This window comes from Stegodyphus dumicola, chromosome X2, assembly GCF_044657685.1.
Source record: "Stegodyphus dumicola isolate Sdum_Otavi_A_Nest chromosome X2, ASM4465768v1".
NCBI classification, from domain to species: domain Eukaryota; kingdom Metazoa; phylum Arthropoda; class Arachnida; order Araneae; family Eresidae; genus Stegodyphus; species Stegodyphus dumicola.
This window is the reverse complement of record NC_140781.1, coordinates 141,105,198-141,125,934: the sequence shown is the minus strand read 5'-3', so window position 1 is coordinate 141,125,934 and position 20,737 is coordinate 141,105,198. Positions and strand designations below refer to the sequence as shown.

At 32.4% G+C, this 20,737-nt stretch overlaps 1 protein-coding gene and 1 long non-coding RNA gene across 2 annotated transcripts in view; both read right to left on the bottom strand.

Moving 5' to 3' along the window:
* The window catches only part of LOC146992931 (nudC domain-containing protein 2-like), a 63,808-nt gene that overhangs the window by 34,263 nt on the left and 8,808 nt on the right, over window positions 1-20,737 (bottom strand). The gene's annotated exons all lie outside the window — the stretch shown is intronic.
* Window positions 2,908-18,860, bottom strand: LOC146992932 (uncharacterized). The gene is made up of 4 exons (XR_015039241.1): window positions 7,302-18,860; window positions 6,680-6,787; window positions 6,167-6,337; window positions 2,908-5,043 (listed from the first exon to the last, which is right to left on the bottom strand). It is a non-coding gene; the product is annotated as an uncharacterized LOC146992932 (long non-coding RNA).

The following is a 20,737-nucleotide window of genomic DNA, read 5'->3' as shown; positions in this document are numbered from 1 at the left end:
AAGCATTGTAATAATAAATCATTTGCTTTGCTACCTTTTTGTCCAGGATTACTTTTGCTTTTTCAACAATAGTCTCGTTTATTTCTTCATTCGTGAATATTGCTACTTAGCATTCATCCTACTCCCTGTAATGAGCACAGAAGAATGTCTTCAGAGTTATTAGAAATCTTTTCTTTTGATTTACCAAAAATTTTATAAATTTTAAATGGGAAAAGTTTTCTTTATTGTTTTTATGTGTTTCTGTATAGAAGAATTAATGACACATATTTCGGCACTTACAGATTAATGCAACCACCTTAGTGCAGTTTGGCAAATTTTTACAAATGAAAAGGTAACTGATATACTTCCAGAGTATAAGTTACTGATTTTCGTGACATTTTTTTGAAAGATTCCCAAACTATTGATATTTATCCAAGTTGACAAACATTATCAACATATGAAAAGTCAACATATTTTAACAATTTTAAATAAAAAATTTAGTTATGAAATAGGGATTTCATGATATATTAAAAAATAAAACACAGTCGTGTCCAAGTATTTCTGTATTTTTTTTTTTTTTTTTAATATTCTTTCCATAAGTACACAACCATTTGTTTTCTCTTAAAAAAAATCACAGAATTGCAAAGATTAATCATGCAAGTAGAGATTTTGTGGCAATATTTTGTATTCCTGCAGAAATTTAACCAAAGTTTCTTCCATTGCTGTTAAATTCCACAATTGCATTTAAAAACAAAGTTTCGGGGGAAAAAATCATGGTTTGATTATAAAAATCATTGGAACTTGGATTGCAGCAAAAAGAATGCATAATAAAATGGCGACACTGTATTTTCACTTAAGGATTGTTATAAGAATGGTTGCCTACAAGGTTATGTGCATGGTTGCCCGAGTTTGACCCATCATGATATTTTTGCAACTTCTACTACAGGGGTTGCGATAACACACAAGTGCCCATATTTCTATAATCACTAGAAAAATAATTCCTATCTTTATTTTACAAACTGAAACTATTTGTTGAAGTCAAATAATTTAACAACCAGTGTGCTGTATTAATATTATTTTTAAGTCTCCTATAAAAATAGTTATAAATTTATGTGCATTTTTCACATACATGCTCATTAACAAATATGCAATATAATAATAGGAGTAGTAAAAATAAACTGAACCCCACCATATAAGAGAAGCAGATCATAAAAACTTCTCAATATTAGTGTTTGACTAAGTGCTTTGTATCGGCTTTCTTTTTTATTCCACTTAATTCTAAGCTGAGCTGTAAAAACGTTTGCTGGTTAAGAAAAACAGCACGTTTATGCAAGTACAGACTGATCCTTTCAGAAAAGGGGGTGTAGCCCCTAGAGAACACAACCCCAGGGTGGCGGATCAGGGAATGCTTCCACTGGATTTTTTTTTTTTTTTTTTTTTGGGTGGTAGAAGCAAAGAATGTCTATGTAAAGAAGGATAGGTTCCATAGACGTAATGTAAACCAGTTTGCCTTCTGCGCCGCTAGAAAGAAGAGGGAACATTTGGCGACGGAACCTGTTGGCGAGAATTTCCCCCTCTGTAATGTACCGGACCTTACCGAGATTTTCCTCCTCCGCGACGTATTATGACATTCTTTGGTATTATAGGAGGAATACGGATTAAGATGAATCCTTCTTTGACTTTTCACGATAATTTAAACTCGGATTTTCATGCTTTTTTTTTGTTCAAAATAAATAATCCATTAATTAATTTAGCACGAAAAAATATTTTATTTACCTTTACACAAAACGATATTCGCGTTAATAATATTGTTACTAAATGTACTTAGATAATTTCATATAAGAAAATCTTTTATATTAATTCAGATTATTTTATAAATTTATCAGTGTTTTTTAAATATACTGAAGGTCCCTTTTTTTCACGATTCGCACTGTTTCTTTAAATATTTCCAAGTTATAGAACATACCAAATTACCTCATATTAAGTAAATAATAAAACCTCCAAATTTTAGAGTAAATTAAGTTTTGATACAATTAAATATTATATATTACATATATTTCTTTAAATTCTGTGCACATTTATTTAATAAATCTATAACAAAATCTTCCCTCTTTTTATATAACTCTACATAAATGTTTTCTCACAGATGTTACTTTTAACACTTCAGGCAGACTTACAAAACTTTTAAGAAATTTCACAATTTTTTAAACAATACTGAAGTTATAGATGAAATACCAAAAACTATCATACCTTATCTCACATTCCCTATCTTTTTTCTGTATGTATACATACATATATATATAAATTTATACATTAAGTTTTGAATGCCTCGTTTGATATATTATGCAGACCTTGAAAAGATTCTCAGAAATATTACTACTGCAACTATATGTAATGTCAACCATTTATACTTCTAATATTTAATATAATCTGAAATTAATTGCAGAATTAATATTAGACTTTGCGCCCACTCCTCCTTTTTATACTTCTGTACATATTTCCCCCTCATGTCATTTGTTTGACATATTCTGTAGCTGTGAATTAAAAAAACTTTTCAAAAGCATAATTACTAACTGTAAACAATAAAAAAATTATCTACATAATTTAGCCAAGTATAATTTTTAATATTTGAAGTAGTCTGAAATTAATAACAGAAATAATGATATACTTTACTCCCTTCCTTTACGTCTACATACTTTCTTATGCCATTTGTTTAATACGTTATCAAGACTTTAGAGAAAGCTTTTCAGAAATATCATTACTGCTAGTAAACAACATTAAAAACTATCTATGTGATGTCAATTAATTAGCATTCATAATACTTAAAACAATCAGATATTATTTTAGGAATACGACATATTTTATAATTCCACTCAGATTTAATATGTCTCTTAAATATTAAACAAAAAAACAAAACCAGAATTTATTTTAATATAATTTCTATTTATTGATTTTCTCTAACTGCAGACAAAAAAATACATATACATTTAATTATCTAAATGAGCAGTAAGCAATATTTTAAAAAAATTCTTAACTGATCTGTCAATGTTAGAAAATTTTTTCTTGTTATCAAAACATTTCACATATAAACATTCTTGTTCATAAATTTTTCTATTACAAACTCTTTGCAGGATTATTAAACCACATATTATTAACATAATTATTAAAAGATTAAAATAATAGCTAGCAGTTTTTGTTGTACTTATCATAATGTTCTTTAATGTGTCCTAAACTTAAATGTTCTTTACTTAAAGTTTTCTATTGTTACCATGTTTTGCAATCCTTTCACAATATAATCCACATTGTTACTCTCCAAAGTCTTTTTTCTTTGATGATCCGCGGGTGTCAACATCTTACCATCTACTGCTGGTTCCAGCGTCATTTATCCAATTTGCATAAATACTAACAATGGCAGACTGCAAAAACCTACCAGTTGTTCAGTTACATAGATACTTGTTTCGAGCCTCATTCGAGTTCATTGAAAAATGTGTCCCACATTTTTCAGTGGTCATAATGTTTTGTCGGCCCACCAGCGGCCGAGCTGTAAAGTCGCTGAACACTGGTAGTTCGGTCCGAGGTTCGAATCCCGCGAACAGGCTAGCTGCATGGGTGTTTTTGTGGTTTTCCCCATGTGTAATGTGTATACGAGCCAGTTTCCCTTAGAAAGTCCTCCACGAAGGCATCCCTCCCCTTAGGCAGATAGCCGTAGTGTGCTTTGCCATAATTAAATACACCAACACCATAATGTTTTGTCCCATCAGTGTATATGCAAGAGTTATAATACGATAAAAGGAACATTTACACTCAAGGAATGTACATATTTTGCTGCATTATGATAGAAATATAAAGCAGAAGAACCAAATTTACAACCAAGAGGTTAACAGTATTATTTAAATTAAAAAATCCTAAATTGCATTTAAAAAAATTTAAATCTGTATAGGTTACTGAAGTCACTGACCATATTATTTAGTACTTATTACGTGCAACATTGCGTAAATGAATATTTATACTGCGACTCAAATCCTAATCCTATTATTAAACATAAATATAATGTAAGTTGATCATTTTCTACACTATTAAATGAATTAATGAATGAAACATTATTATGGAATTAATATATTACATTATTATGACAAATTGGTATGCATAATTGCTATTAATAACATTTGAAATATACTTGTTAGTCCTCTTATTTTACTTTTTTTAAAACAAATCAGTGGTCACAGAATTTAGTTATGAATGATTATTCTTTTTTTAATTTTATAAAAAAAAATTAGTGCATTTAGGATGATTCAACCAATATTGTATTCAGTTTCACAATAAATAAATATACTTATCAAAGAATAAAATTTGCATCAAGAAATTTATCCTGAAATACATAATATCTGCATACTTAAAATTCAATATATAAAGAACACATGTGGCAATTAAAAGCACCAGTTCCATATAAACTTAAAAATCATGAAGTATTCTAAATTCATACGTAATTGGTTCACTATTATTCCACATTAAAAAAATTAGCATTCATAATCAATAAATCACTTAGAACATGATATAAAAACTGATTATTAGCATAATAGAAAATAGACACAAAATTCCCCAGAAAAATTTAACAAATAAAAATAAAATCACTTTCTTAATTAATTAATTTTTTCCAATCATACAATACGTAACGTACAATTTTCAATACACAACTTTAATACATATTTATATTTCAAGATATTGCTTCTCACACACACTAAATTTAAAATAAAAAAAACTGATTGAGGAGTTTCTTAATAATTTCATGAATTTTGGGATTATACATGTTATGAGAGATGTAAAATTAATTATATTTTACTTATACAACAGATCAGATGAAAAAATTCCAAAATTATAGTATATTAAAATACAAATTTGGAGAATGAATTATAAACATAATAGTATTAACAAATGTACGGAGTACATTTTTAATTTGGTCCTCATTTACATATGGCAGTTCTTGAGTCTCATCTGTTTTTTCTATTTGAGTCAGTGACATTGTTTCAGTATGTACTACGTCCACGGTCTTTTGACTTTCATCATCTAATAAGAATAAATATAAAAAATACTTCATTTAAATATAACATAATACATAATCCTTTACAGTACAAATTTACAATTTAATAAGTTAACAATTTTACAGTATTGAGTATTTCTGGAAGACCTTTTCTGTTTATTCTTAAATTACTTATCATTACTGACACAGCTTGTATTTATTTGAGCTGTTTTTTATTTTATGATAAGATTCTTGTGATTTTCTTTACTGAGTTACTATAGTGAAATATTAGTTTATAGATTTTTAAGTACAATGTGATAGACCCAGTGCAGATTCTAAACTGTTGGCCACTGACGTGCAAATTAAAACTGGCTGCCCTTTTTTACAGAGATATGTTTGATAATCATTTTGTTGCCCTTAAATCTGGCCACCTACATGCTGTGCACCATCTTGCCCCAGCAAGATAAATATAACCTGGATATAACCCTACATAAAAAAATATCAGCCAATATTGTGCAGCTAACAAAAAAAAAATAAATAAATAAAAAACTTATTCTTACTGACAAAAGATTCTTTGTTATCCATCTTCTCATTTTTATCACAAAACGATATGATATTTATGCCTCTAGTTTTGGGTTTAGACGTTTTTCAATAAACATGTGTAATACTAAAAGGCCACAAAAATTAATTCAGCAAGGAAAAAAATGCCAAAACTCAGGTGCAGCAATGCTCTTTAATGATTTTCATGCTTTTTAAGTTGTGAACTTATACACAAGGTACTGTAGTCAATTTTAAATAAGTAATCACCTGTGATCTAAGAATGACATTGATTTCTCCAACTGATTTTTATGGGAAAAATAGTTTACTTTACAAACAAAAAAACAAACTGCTTACAAGCTTTTTCAATGATAAATGGTCATTAGGAAAAAATTTAATTTTCATTGTTAGGATTCATGAAAAGTATTTTTCTTTACTCAATGAACCTTCATATAAAAAATAAATGGTTTGCATCCAGAGCTACTGATGTATCACTAAACCATACAAAAATAACCGATTCATTGAACACGAAATGCACAGTTAAAAATTGAAATTATAAAACAAGATAAAAACTTACATTATCGCAAGGAATAAAATTTAATTTTACATAAATGTATAAAGAATCATGTTTACCTGTTTGCCCTAACTTCTTCGGTACAGCACAGGAATGTAGGTAACGGGATTTGGTTGCATGGAAGTCACTTTCAGTTGAAGTGTATAGAACGCACTTTTCCTTTTTTGTATAATTCATCTGCAGATTTGCTGAGCAGATCCTTATTGCAGGCTGCAGCCCACTGTTTTGACCTGTAAAAACAGAAAAGAGTAACTTCATTTTCTTTGATTTAATGAATTTATTGCTAGTGAAGATTGTAGCATCGTTTAAATGAAGTAATTTTAATGAAAATTTGGCTACACATTAGAATGTTTATTATTTACAATAATTTTTATTAAATAGTCAAAGTACCATCTGATTTAGGTGGTCGTAAAATTAAAATTAGAGCTAGTTTATGAAGTAGTTACTGCAAAATAAATTACTACCTGAAATTATAGATAATGTATATTTACTGGACAAAGATATAATAATGATATAATAATCAAATATTTATAAATTATGAGTGTATGTAAATATAAGTTACAAACTCTTACCTCACAGGATCCTTAGGGAATCCGAAGAATCTTCTCTCTGGATTTTTCCAAGATGTTGTACCACAACAAAAACATCGATATCATGTTTTGGTAGCTGCTTTCCTTTTCCTAAGCAAGAGATATAAAATAAATTAGTCGATCACTCGACATCCCGAATGAAAAAAATAATATGCTTTGAATTTGCATTTTTATAGAAACTGATAAAATTAAAAAATATCAGATAAAATGTGAAAATTGCTGCAAGTATATTTTAAGTGCCAATATATAAGGCTACATTTAAAATAATATTTAAAGATTTCCATAACACTAATCATAAATTATTTTTTAAACATAAGAAAGGTTTTTAATTTACATTTAAGGCCTTCAATATTCTACATTTCATTAATTAAAATTATTAGTTCATAGATTCTAACATTTAGAAATTTGAAAAGTATTGGCAATAAAAATGTTATTACTGCAATGCGAGGTAGAAAAATCTCTTTACAGAACTTGCATGATTCATATATTTAGATAAAATTTTGCTTGGTCAACGTGGAAATAAAAAGCTACCACTAATATATATTATTTACTACATTCAGCAATTTTTTAAGTTTAATGATAAAAATTTAGAAATAATGCTTACCTGGGAAATGATGAAATATTAGGTGAAGTTTCACTTTCACTGGCTGTTGAACTTGCATTATCCATATCGCAGATTGATTTATTGATGTCCGATTTGATCCATCAATATGGAGGGAAAAAAAATGGTTTCATACCATTGATTATTATATCATATTGGTGATTATTATATCATTATTAAACTCGTGAAAAACATGACCGGCAAACCTGTTTGAACTTTGGCGCTGTTTTTGGCGACAGATAATTCACGCATGCGCAGCTGTTTCCCTTTTCGTTAGAAGGGAGCCACTTCTGCTTCTGCTAAGCTTTCTTTCTTAACAATACATATTCTTTGGGTAGAAGGGAAATAAAACATCTTCTGTGGACCAACACGTGGAAGTACAACTTCTTTAGAGGAAAAATTTTTTCTTCTTTCTCCATCGATAGTGCAATATATGATGATAACGCTAAACATATGGGTAGCCGATGAGATGAAGTGCAGGCCCATGGCGAGAAGTGTTCATTGAGAGCTTGGAATGTTTTGCAGTTAAATGTAAATGGTACCCGGAGGAAAACTCAAGAATTTGCTGCAATTCTCAGAGAAAACAATGTTCATATTGTGTGTCTGCAGGAAACAAAGCCTAATCCAAATCTGAAGTTAAGAATCAAGGGTTACACTACCCTGAGTAAAGACAGACATGATCACTCAGGTGGTGGCCTAGCTTTTCTCATCTTATCCACAGACATCAAATTCAATGAAATCCCATTGCCACCAAATACTGATAACATCAGTAAGGGTAGTATTGAAGCAGATATAATTGAAGTACCCTTACCTCAGTATGAAGTTACAATAGTAAATGTGTATCATCCAGATAATTCAAGAATGAATACTGATCTCCTTAATATGTTAGTGGACACAAACTCTGAAACCAGAATTATTTTAGGAGACTTTAGTGGTAGGAGTCCCTCTTGGGGATCATCGACTTTGGATTTGAAAGATTCACTGACTGAGGATCTGTTTTCTGACATCATCGGCCCTTGGCATTAACCATCAATTAGCTAGACAAACAACATGGACAATCCTTAAAAATGCTATCAGTGATCATCTTCCAATTCTAGGGAAGATTAAATATAATGCAGATAGCATCACTCAAGACAAAAGATCGTGGAACTTTCAGACAGCTAAGTGGAATGAATTTACTTCAGAAGTTGAAAACCTCTGCTCTCTCAGTTCATGATATACACTTGATTTAATATAAACCTTTACCTCACATATAAATTCAGCAGCAAAAAGCTCCATACCCAGGTGCAAAAGAAGAGATGACTGGGTTCCCTTCTGAAAAGATACCAATATTGGTGCTCTAATTAACAAATGCAACAATCTTTGTGCGGATCTTCAGAAAAATAACACTGAAACTTTAAGAATGAGACCAAGATTTGTTGCAGGAACAGATTTCTTCTCATGAGCATAAAAATTGGGCAGATTTCTGTGAAAAGTTGGATCCCCGAAAAATATCGCAACATTGGAAATTCATCAAAGTCTTAAATAATGAACCAGCAGTTCAAAACATAAATACCCAGTCAAACATTGTTCCCTCTTCTGGAAGAAGTGCCGCCACAAACAAAGAAACTGCATCAATTCTTGCAGAGCACTACAAAAATAAAGGTAAATTAAACTTCAATATAAATGATAAAAAATTGCTTAGAGCCTACAGGAGAGATCCATAGAAGACTAAAAAAACTATCATCATAGAGATATTTTCACTGAGCTGATCTCAACATAAGAGCAATAATTTGCCATTGATGAAACAGATCCCAGCATTGAACTAATCTTTGGTCACATTGGAGAGAAAGCGAAGGGAGAGTTTTTAGAAATATTTTAACCTCCTTTGGACTTCAAGCAAAGTGTCAAAAATCTGGAAAAATTTCATCATAATTCCAATTCTAACATCAAACAAAAACACATCAGAGGGCGATAACTATATACAGATTTCACTTACCAGCACTTTTTGCAAGCTTATGATATGTGTAATCCACTGCAGACTTATGCACTGGCTCACAGGGAACAACAAAATCCAGTTCCATCAAACAGCATATCGAGCCCATCACAGCACTTTGGATCAGATGTTCTATCTGAGTCAGTCGATAATAGATGGTTTTCAGGAAAAGGCTCATTGTACAACAATGGCAGTGTTTTTGAACCTTTTGTCAGCATTTGACACAGTACGGCATCAAAAATTGGTCCACATCATCCACGGTACTGGAATCAAAGGCAACACGCTAATATGGATTAATGATTTTCTTAGGGGCAAAAAATTCTCCATAAAGTTTAATGGAGTGCTCTCCGAAATCACACGAGTTGCAAGCAGGAATACCCCAGGGCTCAGTTCTAAGTCCCCTTCCATTCCTTGTTTCTATAAATACTATTTATCCCCACATTCATCCTGATATAAAATTTGCATGCCTTGCCAATGATATAGCTGTTAGGCATTCATATAGAGACAATGCAGTGCCAGATGAGGCTCTGAATACAACTGAGGCTTGTTGCTGTGTGGGCGTAAATTGAACATTAATGCGGACAAAGCAAACTACTGCATTTTTTCAACTGATAGAAGACATTGAACCATTTACAACGCAAGCATCAAAATCAGAGATTCTTGGATAGAGAGGGTCGATTTCCCTAAATATCTCGGTATTACCTTAGATCCTGAGCTTTGATTTACAAAGCAAATTGAAGATACTGCTAACAGTGCACTCAGAAAGTTAAATATCCTTAGAGAACTATGTGGAACCACATGGGGCTCAAGAAACAAACTCTGAAAGTTACTCACTGTATTGCATACTTGCCAACCTATGACACTCATAAATCAGATTTTTTACAATGTTAAAAAGACTTTTTAAATGATAAAAATATAGTTTTTAATAATGAATTAACTTTAAATAGTAACTAATTCTTAAATGCAAGTAACACAAAACTATCTTACACATAAAAAAAAAAAAAAATTATTACTTGCATCGTTTAAGAAAACAAAACAAAAAAAAAAAAAAAAAAAAAAAAAAAAAGACACTTTAATCAGTTTTCGTACAAATGTTATAAACAGTGGCAGATTTTGTTTTCTTTAAGAAAGAAACTTCATAATTTTGTTCATAGCAATTACCACGTAGGCCTGCTTTCGCTAATAAAAGTTTATCTAATGTGTCATCACTAATATTAGATCTAAATTTAGTTCTCGTTTTCGTAACAACACTAAAAATCCTCTCACACTCTGCATTACTAAGGGGACTGTCAAGATGGCCAACATACCAACATAATTCTAGACAGTTTTCACCATACTTTAAAATTCCATCAGCACCTTTCAGTTTTCCAATTAAACTCCACTGGGTGTCAATCCTAGCTGATTTTATAACTTCATCCAAGTTTTCTAATTGTAAACTGCTGATATGCAGCTGTTGGAACTGTTTCAATTTTTCCTTCCTTTTAGAACTCCTTTCAAGATAATAATAAATATCAACAATGTGTTCATCCACATTTATTGGTAAAGAAGCTCCCCTCTTTCAGCTGCTAAATTTAAGAGGTGACAGGTGCACCTCATAATCTGCAAATCTGAATTTTCCCATCTTAAGATGCCTGCAACACCAGTCTTTAAGCCTACCAGTACTGGTGCATTATCGGCACCAAGTGCTAAGCAACTATCCAGAGGGACTGCATTTTCTTTTAGAGTTTTAATAATTAGCTGTGCTATATTAAAGCCTGTCAAATGTCCTTCTAAAAAGGGGACACAAAGTAAACTGCACTCAATTTCTGAAACTCTGGATTAAAAAAAGAAGCAACTATTGGATACAGTTTTGAATCTGTATTATTGCTTCCATCCGTAGAGAGGCAGAACAGAGCTGTTTTAATGCAATCAATAATTAAATATTTATTTTTCAAACCCATTTCTTTAACAATTGCACCTGTTTTGGTTCTTGCACTTGGGTATTTCTTAGCGATTTCACTTTTGGGAAACATTTTTCTAAATAAAGCTGCAGCATGATCCCATGCATTCAGTGGCAGGTTGTGTTCCAGTAAAAAGGCAGAGAACAGACATTCTGCATTAATAACGTTTTGGTCCTTTGTTTCCGAAGAAAAATTTAATTTTTCGTTTTTTTCAAAACAACTTATGTTGTCCTTGTGTTTTTGTGTACGTACATATTTGAGAACATCCGCCCTTCCACTATGCGAAATTGAAAAATCGCAACGACAGGCGGTACACATCGCAAATTTATTACATTTCCTTGAGGAAATAATGGAAGGAAAGTAAACTGTGTACGATTTTTGAAACGTACAGAAGTATTTCACCTTTCTCGCAGACATAACATTGTTGATAATTTCTAAAACTATTTCCCGAAGGCACGTGTACTCGCACAACTCAGGACAAAATTAACGAAATAACTAAAGAACATCCAAATAACAGCTTGCTTTGTTCTCATTGGCTAATATATGGCAGATGACACGCAGTGGAGCTTGATGCTCATTGGAGAACTGAAGAACAACGTTTCTCTGGATACGTATACGCTCTCACTCACAAATCAGAAATTATCTGATTCACAAGGTTTTGTTTTAGATATAATCTAGAGAAAATTCAATTGTTTTCAGGCATCCAAAATCACTTTTTTTTTTCTTCTGTTCATATAACAAAGTAGTAAGCCAAGTTCCATAAAAATCGTGAGAAATTTTAAGAATAAGAAAAAGTCGGGAGAAATATATTGTAAATCAGGTTGGCGGGAGAGCGGTTGAAAATTGGGAGTCTCCCGCCTAAATCGGGAGAGTTGGCAACTCTGGTATTGTAATCAGACCAACGTTTGAATATGCTGTTCCAATTTGGAATCCAGCTTCTACCTTTGTCAAGCTGAAACTGGATTTTGTCTTACATAGAGCCTAAAAAATTATAACAGGCTCTTCAACCAACAATGAAAACGCTAAACGAAAGTATGGCCTACATCCTTTAGATAGTATGCACAATCTTGCTACCACCAAGTTCACTAACAAGCTCTATCGTAACAACATAAATCACATCTCTACTAGGGTTTTCAATGAATGGAAAGCTTAGGCTAGGGTTTTCAATGAAAAGACTAGGCTTAAATGATCCTCGACTCTCCAACATGACAGATATATAAGAAGGCAAATACAATGGAACATTCTTCTCTAAATTTTCTTCTAGAATGCCTCATTCCAGAAAAACCAAGGGAAAAAATTAAGATTTGCTTGAACTTATTGAAACCGAGCTTAAAGCTTTCACAGGGAAACCTAGCAGTCGCCTACATTGACGATTCCTCAGATAAATTCCTCAATAGAGAGGTGCCGGCATTATCTTCCTCCTTCCAGATGGTAATATGCAAATGCACAAAATTTATACAGATATCATTGCCTCTAACTTCACCAGTGAACTTACAGCAATTAGGAAGGCCACTCACTTAATACCTAGTTGACTCGAAAGCCATGGATTCCAAGGAGAGTTTGGTTGTCTTTTCAGATACCAAATCAGCATAGGAAGCTATCAGAAATGGAGAGACTAACATCACCTGAGCTATCAATTTGCTACTAGAGCAGTTGCACAGCGGGGAAAAATCCTGTATGCTACAATGGATTCCTGCGCATGTACACATTGAGTGAAACGATTGTGTTTGGCTAAAGAAGCCAGCTAAAGAATATTGAAAAATCCAATATCTCCATCACACTCACTACTGCAAATGTAGTAGCCAGATACAGACTTCTGACTCGTACTCGACTGCCCTAGAAATATAACATCTATAACAGCTAGATTAAGAACAAATCACTATAAGAGCATGAAAATTCATCTGGCCAAATCAAGATCATACATGAACTGCAAAAACTACCCTGAGGTTCAGCTCACACTAAGACATATCTTTGAGTGCCCAGCTTTCGCCACAAGTACATTAAAACTCGGAATAGTACCACTCATTGACCCACTGCAGGAAATCTTGTATGGATCTGGGGCACCAAAGTTAATAGCCGCAGACATTTGAACCTTTGGGGAGGTCTGACCGTGGAATTTTATTTCAAATCATACCATCTTCTCACTGCTAAATCCATGGACACAAGAACAAAAACAACAGAGTGATCTTTATGAATATAAACTACCTACAGAAGTATTACAAATCAATTTAACAACTATTTCGCTAACCAGCATAAGCTTAAATTAATTAGGATGCAGTTCTTCCAAACCAAAGTAAAATAGCAGAATTCCACCACCTGTTAAGACACTAATCAGCACAATGCCACACTATTAATAGCAATTTGGAAATCTGCTTCAGGTTTATTAAAAGATATAATATTACCACCACAAAAGTATCTTTGAGGAAGGGTTTTTTCCTGCATAGCTCATATATTTAGAAGATAGAAAGCTATTTATAAATTTTCACAAAACCTGACTTTTCAGAAGCTAATATATTTTAATCGTAAGATTTTAGCCTTTTATTTTAAAGTGATTCACTGAAGTACAGTATCCTATTTCATTAAAATTTTTTTCAATCAATAGACTTGCCACCAAATATCATTGCCCTGTGTTATATTTAAAGAAATTAAATAATGAAGGAACTGCATAAACGTATGCATGTATGTTTCTCGCATTGTGATAAAACAATGGTACCTACAGCCATCAAATTATGAATAACATAATCCTCCACCTAATACAGGCATCTGCAAGCCTGAATTTGGAATTTGTTCTATTATCTGTTTCATTCATATTTTGTAAAGCATTTATGAGTTTTTGATTAAGAAACTCAACAATTTTAAAGCGAGCAATGGCAACACTGTACGAGGGAAGAAAGACACTTTTACCTCTAGGACACGAGACTGTGTGTCCAGACATTCTAAAGACACGCTCTTTTAAATATTTTGTGATATTGCTGTTGAATTGAATTTTGTGGTTTAAGTGTGAAGAACATGCTATTTATTAAATTTAATAAGTAAAGGGACCACACAAAACGTTAAAAAAACGCCCCTTTGGATGTAATATAAAATTTTAAAGCTTTCAGGTTTTTTTTTTTTTTTTTTTTTTTTTACTCAGGAAAAGTGGCTAAACTTAAAAATAGTTCAACCATTTCCTATTGTGCTCCTTTGGAGAAGGAAGAGATAACACATAAACAGCCAAACCTCACATAAGAGTTAAATCACACCCTCAGTATCAGCCATGCAGTTAACCTATTTTCTTCAGTTTCTGGCTGCAATGGAAAGCTAATTATTTTGCAGGGAACAATACTTCAAACAATTTTTGTATTTTTGAAAGTTGATATAACTTAATCAACAAGAAATTTTTGTACACCATATTTTCCCTTGCATAAGCTGATTCTTGATTTTAGGACCCAAAAGTTGAAAAAAATAAAGAATTATTTGTTTGATGGACTGGTTTTTATTAGCCTGCTGTATAACAATTTAATAGCAGAAAAGTATTACATAAAGTCAATGAAACCAATGTTTACTCAGTACACAACTCGTCACTTTCAAAACTCCCATCCTGAATTGCTTGTTGATCCCATCCATTAGCTGGACCTCATCTGTATACCTATTAAAATCCAGAATAGCCTATGGAGCAGTTTCACCAAATGCACTGCATCAGTTCATCTTTACTGCAGAAAGTTTTGTCTTAAAAATTTAAACATATTTTTGATCTATGGGTTAAATGTGTAGGTTAAAGGTGACATACTATGAAATCACGACGGAAGCTCCTTTTTGATGAACTAAAAATACAGTACAAAGTCTGAGATCCCGACTTGTAAGGGCTTCGACGAATCCGGATTTTTCCCGATATTAGATCATTAGTTTAAATCAAGTAAGATGGCATATAAGAAATTATAAAATTAAAAATATGTACTCGGGATTTATGAAATAATGAAGCATTTATGATGTAAAAGGTATCAAAATTTACAAAAAAAAAAAAAAAAAAAAAAAAGAGCTTAATATTTACTTGTTTACTTTATAAAAATATTTCTTTTAATGTAACTTGTTTAATTCGCTTTGTTTTCTTGTGCTAATATTTTCTCTTTAATTCTATACATAGACATAATTTCTTGTTCAGTTACAAAGACCCATTGTTCAAGTCCTATATTTGCTGTATCCAGAATTCCAACTAACTTGTCAATCGAAATTTTTTCATTTTCAATAACCTCTGCCTCACTATTGGTAGCAGTATTTTCTGGAACTAGAAGTCTACAGAGATCACTGTCCGGGAATTGATTAATGATTGGGGCATTGTCATCTTCTTCAATGAAATCAATGAAAATGAAAAACTTCTGGGTAAAAATATATTTCAGGGTGCCCCTTGGCGAGCAAGGCGATTCAGGGAAATTGGCCAGCGAGGCACAATTTCAAGATGGCAGCTGCTCAAAACCAAAATAACAAGGTCAAAGAATTGCACAAACTCGGTGTCCATGTACACATCTGTCTATTTTCACTTAAAATAACATCAGAGAATAGGACAAACTAGGCACTGCATACTCCGTTGACTTTGTCCATGGACACGTCGATCTACTTAAAAATCATGAGAATGATGACGTCATATAATGTTAAAACTATGTTACTCATCACCAAAATTGAATAAAATTTATATCCAGTCAAAGCTCAATAAATTGCATTTTAAATCCCACAATAAAATTACATAAAAAAAGAAATACATATTATCGCATATACGCACTACAAAAAGGAAATATAGACTTGCCATATTTAGAAATTTCTGTGTCTTCAGTCTGTGGCCCACAAAATTCCATAACAACAACCAAAAACTTTCTGAAATTATCTGAACTAGATTATGCATACTTCCATTACGATAATAATTCACAAAATAAAAAATAGCCTCCGTAGTGCCAGACATTCGATAGCATTTATTCATGAACCTTTCTTGCGACAAACACATTCAAAGCCATCGGAACGATCTTTACATTTGATCATACGCATTTCCTTCGTACAAACAGAACGCTTATAAAGACTACTAAGTAAACCTTCATTTACACACCAGGTCAATTAATGCTTTTTTCCCTTTTGTTATAAATTGTACAGAAACTTCAGATTAATTTCATCACATACAGCCGTTTTATGACGTACAGCACAAAATAAGCAACGTACTTCCTAAGTGGCATCTAACGCAGAAATAACTCCTTACAATTGTTTTACCATCAGTCAAATTCACCGCAATCACGCAACCAATCATGTCATAATACGGTTTCCATAACATTCAACTACTCAGGTTACCATTAATGAAACAACTTGGCGATAATGCAAGTGGCACCCTAAAATATAGACTAACCAACTTTTGTTATATCATCTTCATTTATTACTGCTTCTCCACATTTCTTTACAAAATCCTTTAACTCGAAAATGCCACCTTTGGTTTGTGATATCTGAAGACTTTAAAATTTGTGCCTATCATCTTTATCATGGGCTATTATAGCTGGCCATAAATTATGCCAAGCATTTTTTTTAAGTATCTAGAGAAACATCCTTCCATGATCTTGCAATGCTCCACACAGCAGATTTCATGCTAAAACATTTTAAATATTCTTGAATAGGCTTGCCATTATTCAAGAAATTTAACACAGATTTTAAAAATGTTACTTTATATTTGCATTTCAGCTCACACACTATTCTGATATCCTTTAAGTTGATGATGGATGTTCAGTTTGGAGGAAAGAATAATACGGATATACTGTGAAGTACAGCCAAAAAGTTGTCTACAATCAGGACAATTTTTGCATCATCAGGTAAAGCAACTGAATTCAAATGTTGCCAAGCATCGGGTATAAAATAATTTTCAAACCAATCATTCATTAACACTTATGTCGTCCATGCTCTTTTATTTGCACGATATATAATGGGGAAAATCTTTATTCCTTTAAATGCTCACGGACGTGTATTTTTTCCGATTATGCAAAGCTTAACCTTGTGAATTCCTGTAGCATTTGCGAATGCTAAAATTGTTAGTCTCACTTTGGAATCTTTCACTCCAGTTGGAGCCTTTTCCGTAAAGGTCACCTAGGTATTTCGCAGTACATATTCCAGAAAAGGCCAGTTTTATCAGCATTGAAAATTGGTAACAATATATTTATGGCTGCTCCTTGATGAAAATTGGCAGTACATGGATACCAAGTTTGTGGAATAAAAAATCACCGCTACACAAAGACAAAATAACAAGTAAAAGAATTTCACAAACTGGGTATCCATGTACACATTGGCCTTTTTTCACTTAAAAAAAATCAGATAATTGCACAAACTTGACATTGTGCACTCCCTTGACTTATCCATGTATACATTGATCTATTTTCACTTAAAAAGTCAAAGGAGAGCTCAATTCTACACTAGAGACAAACAAAAAATGCATAATCTCAGTAAACTACATTTTAAATCAAAGAATAAAATAATATAAAAAAGGAAATTCATCTTATGCATCTAAGTACTACACAAAGCAAATATCCTCTTACCTTATTTAGAAATTTCTGAGTCCTTCAGTCTGTGGCACACAAAATTCCTTACAGCATCCAAAAACTTCCCAAAATTATCTGAACTAAAATCCGTATATCAGCACTGCCACATAAATGGACAAAAATAACCTCCGTAGTGCCTGTATCCTCCAATGTTCAACCATACGCATTTCCTTACTACAAACAGGACACTTATAATGGCTACTAAGTAAACCTTCATTTGCACACCAGTCAATGCATGTTTCCCCTTTCATTCCAAATAGTACAGAAATTCAAATTAATCTTGCAACATTCAGCCATTCTACCATCTAAACTACAAAACAATGTACTTCCTAACCAAACACGCACCACTAGCCCTTACATGTCTTTTCCCCCGTCATTCAAAATTTATGGCAATCACGTAATCGATTATATCATAATAGGGTTTCCATAACATTCAACTACTCAGGTTACCATAAATGAAACAACAACTTGGTGATAATACAAAGGGCACTCTTCAGTCTACTCTAACCCTGAAAATTTGTTCTGGAGATAACTTTTCACTATTAATGAGTTCATTTGCAAATAGTTCAGTATAAGCTGAAACACTTTTACTGGAAATGTTTAATTGCCTTATACCATGGCAATTTTTAAATTTGGTTAACCAACCTGTTGAATACGTGCACTCAGATTTTAAGTTCATTTCTTCATGAAATATTTTTGCTTGAGCTACTAGAATTGGACCCATGAATGGCACGCCTTTGCTATGCTGTCTGGCCCATTCAATCACCACTCTGTCTTGATCGTCACTTTTAAGCATAAAGAATAATTTTTTCTGTTATTTATTGTGATTGGGGTGTCGGAATTCACAAAAAATTCAAAAAGTTCACTTTTCTGCTATGTCATATACAGATGACTTTTCAATGACATACTCCTCACATAATTTCGAGACAGATATACCTTTATCCATTTTTTTTCCAGAAATTCCACTTTATGTTTAATGGACATCAAAACGTGCTTTTCGCTTTATAGCTCCTATTGCAGGTCCAGCAACAGAAACTCTTTTCAACATAATCAAAAGTTCAAACTTTAATTTTCATAAATTTCTGTACGATTTAGAAAGAAAGGGGAAAAGAGCATTACTTGACTGGTGTGTAAATGAAGGTTTACTTTGTAGCCATTAATAAGTGTCCTGTTTATAGGAAGAAAATGAGTATGGTCAAACGTCAGACGATAACGGTGCTTATTAGGATATTTTTTACTCTTATTTTGTGAATTTATGTGCCAATGCCAGCATGCAGATTCTAGTTCAGATAATTTTAGGAAGTTTTTGGATGCTGTTAAGGAATTTTGTTTGACTGAAGACGTGTTAATTCATAAATTAGGTAAACGGATATTTCCTTTGTGTAGTGCAAAGATGAATTTCCTTTTTTATGTTATTTCACTGTTAGATTTAAAATGTAGTTTATTGATATTATATATTTTTTTGTTGGCTGCTCCTTTGACATTTTAAGTGAATATAGTTCGAGGTGTACATGGAAAAAGTCAAGGGGGTGCACAATACCTACTTTGTGCAATTCTCTGATGTTTTTTTAAGTGAAAATAGGTCGATGTGTACATGGATTCCGAGTTTGTGCAATCCTTTGTCTTGTTATTTTGGCTTTGTGTAGCAGCGATTTTTGGCTGCTATGCGGGCCAAAATAACAAGTCAAGGAATTGCACAAACGCGGTATCCATGTACCGCCAAAAATCGCCAATTTTCATCAAGGAGTACCCGTAAATATATTTTTACTGTAATTTCTGTTAAATTTTTCCTCGTCAACATTTCTTAGTGCATTTAACTTAGCTTAATCTAATCTATAATGATTGCTAAGCATAATGTCAAAATAAAAAGCTCCCAAGTCTTTGTTATTCAATTACTAACATAAATAAAAAAACTGTCTGACATCGCTGCATGAGTCATTACTAAAGTTATCATGCGTTGATAAACATGTGGTGATGAAAGCAAAATATAATAAATTATGATTCGCCAGGCTGGTGCCAGGGATATAAAATATTAGTAGGTGTAAAATCAATGACGTTTCTATGTAGAATGTTTTGATTTTGAGACCAAGCAGACATGTAGCTACGAAGGGAGCCATGTTATTGATCACACAGATTTATGCTAAAATGATTGTTTCTTTAATAATGAGGTATTTTATTTAGTGCTGAAGTGAAATTAAGAATCAGGCTCTCCACGATTTATTATGGGGGCGGGAATCAAATGCGCATGCATAAAGCATACAAAACAAATTTCCTAAAAAGAGATAAAGTTTATTGGTGGCTTTGAAGTCCGGATATTGGACGTTCAGAACTTGGACTTTGTACTCTAATATCATTTGAAACCTTCATACCACTTTGTTCATTAATGATTAGAAAAAGGGAACAAATTGTTGTGAATCTTTAATTGAATTTCACGTTTTGGTTTTTTAAAGAAACAGCTGAGGGAAAGCCTCAGCATTCTAAGGGTTAACATGCACATTCCACAGGAATAGGCAACAATCTTTCATCCCTCTGTTTCATTCGCTGTTTTTGACGGCACCAATGGTGTTTCCACTGGTGCCAGCACAACACTGTATAAGTTACACCTAGTTTTTAGACATGAAATTTTTAAAGATAAAGTGTGTCTTATACGGCAGCAAATATGGCTAAATGTTAATCACTCACGTATATGTTCACAAATATAAATACCTAAAATCTTTTTTTTCTTTATGTGTTCCCTCACCAGGAAACTGCAAGGTCTGCTACATTTAGGATGTCCTCTCAGGTGGATTAAATATGCCTTCCTTATTAATTATAACTATAATAAAAATAAAAAATGCAACTTATGAATTTTTTAACGAAGACACAAAATAAGCACAGCAAACACTTATAACTTTGTAGAACATTTATAGGTTAGGTTAACTAATTAAAGCAGCCTGAAGGCTATTTGCCTAAAGGGAAGGATGCCTTCGTGGAGAGCTTTTTAAG